This window comes from Haplochromis burtoni, unplaced genomic scaffold, assembly GCF_018398535.1.
Source record: "Haplochromis burtoni strain Fernald_Lab_line unplaced genomic scaffold, NCSU_Asbu1 Contig_210, whole genome shotgun sequence".
NCBI classification, from domain to species: domain Eukaryota; kingdom Metazoa; phylum Chordata; class Actinopteri; order Cichliformes; family Cichlidae; genus Haplochromis; species Haplochromis burtoni.
In genome coordinates this window covers 637,265-638,820 of record NW_024582571.1, presented here as the reverse complement: position 1 = coordinate 638,820, position 1,556 = coordinate 637,265, and positions in this window count along the sequence as shown.

The window sequence follows — 1,556 nt, the reverse complement described above, 5'->3', positions numbered from 1 at the left end:
GGATTGGCTTTTGTGTTTTAACATTTGAGAAAAACTGTAAAAGGTTTAGCCGGCTGGGGATTGGACTCCTACAGCCTCCAGTGTGAGCCCATGTGACTGGGCTGAGCTCGTCCACCACACCCAGCTCTAGGGTGGGTCTGAGGACCACGGGGCCATGATTCATGGAGGGGCCATAAAAGTGAGGAGCTACTCTTCTAGCTCAGAGGAGCCCGCTGATGTGACTAGAATGAACTTAAGACACATTATATCTCAGCTGGTATGGGAGTGTTTTAGTGTAGCATCATGTTTATTTGTGTCAGCTGTGTTTCCCCAGGTGTTTCCTTTCCTCATTACCTTAGTCCTCTGTCTCGCTCTGTTCAGTGTCTGTTTGCATCACTTCATGTCACGCCAGGTTTTGGTTTTTACATGCGCCTGCTCAAATTCACGTCCTCATGGATTTCTTAGCTGTTCCCAGTTTAGTTTTAGTTTAGTTCTGCCCCAGTTCACCTTGCCTTGTGTTCATGCATTCAGCCTAATAAACGTCTCGCTTTTTGTTATACTTTGTTTCCTCTCTCCCGCTCTCCAAACATACCGACCAACCTTAACACCTGCAACCCAGACCCACAGAATCAGGAGACGATGGATGGATGTAAACTAGTACCACATAAGTAAATGTAGCTACGGTTAAAATAAAGCTACGGTAAACACACGGTGTGTTCTTCGTCCTGTAGCTTGGAAAAGAAAAGCAGCTTTTTCTCTTTCACAGGGTGTCAAAGGCTGCGGTCCTTCCAGATCACATCAGGTGTCCTTTGGTGCAGGGATGTAAAGGCTCACAGTGACACCAGTTTCTCCGGTGCTAATTCAGACGTGAACCCTCCGCTGGGTGTGACCAGGATCAGCACGCCAAGTCCACAGCAGGCTGATTCTCAAACCGAAGCCAACATGGCTGCTCCTGCAGAGACTCCCGCCACGCAGCAGAACCAATTAAAAAACTCCATTTAGCAGCTCAAAGTCCCGCTGAGAGAGTGATGGTGTGGTCGAGCTGATAAGCGGCTCAGCATTCAGACACTCTGTAATACAACCGCACCATCTCACACCACCACCGCCCCCACCCCCCAAAACGATTCCTCTCCTGCTGAGGCGATGCCGCGCTGACCTGGGCAACAGCGCCATGGCAACGACAGGCAGTCTGAGGACGGTTACCCGGGATAATCACCCAGAGTGCTGCATGTCGTGATCGTGGTTCCCTCAGGGCGTCTGCTGCACGTAGAGACGAGCTGCAGGTGGAAATGAAGACCGTTTTTCACAAACAGAGGCTCGTTGACACAAGCGCCAGTAAGCCCGACGCACACTGCACGTCAGTAATGAGCAGACCCCACTGAGACCTGTCAGCTCAGCTTTATTTCTCACAAAGTGCAGATCAGGGTTTGTCAGGAACTCTTTGGAAGGACTGAGAGTGACAGAGAAGTCTCAAGTTTCTCTGAAAAGCTGCGCTGAAGTGCTTTTCCTGCTGTGATCTGCACGTGCATTTAGTGTTGTTGAAGGTTCATCAGCTGTTTTGTAAATGCCTGGGTTTT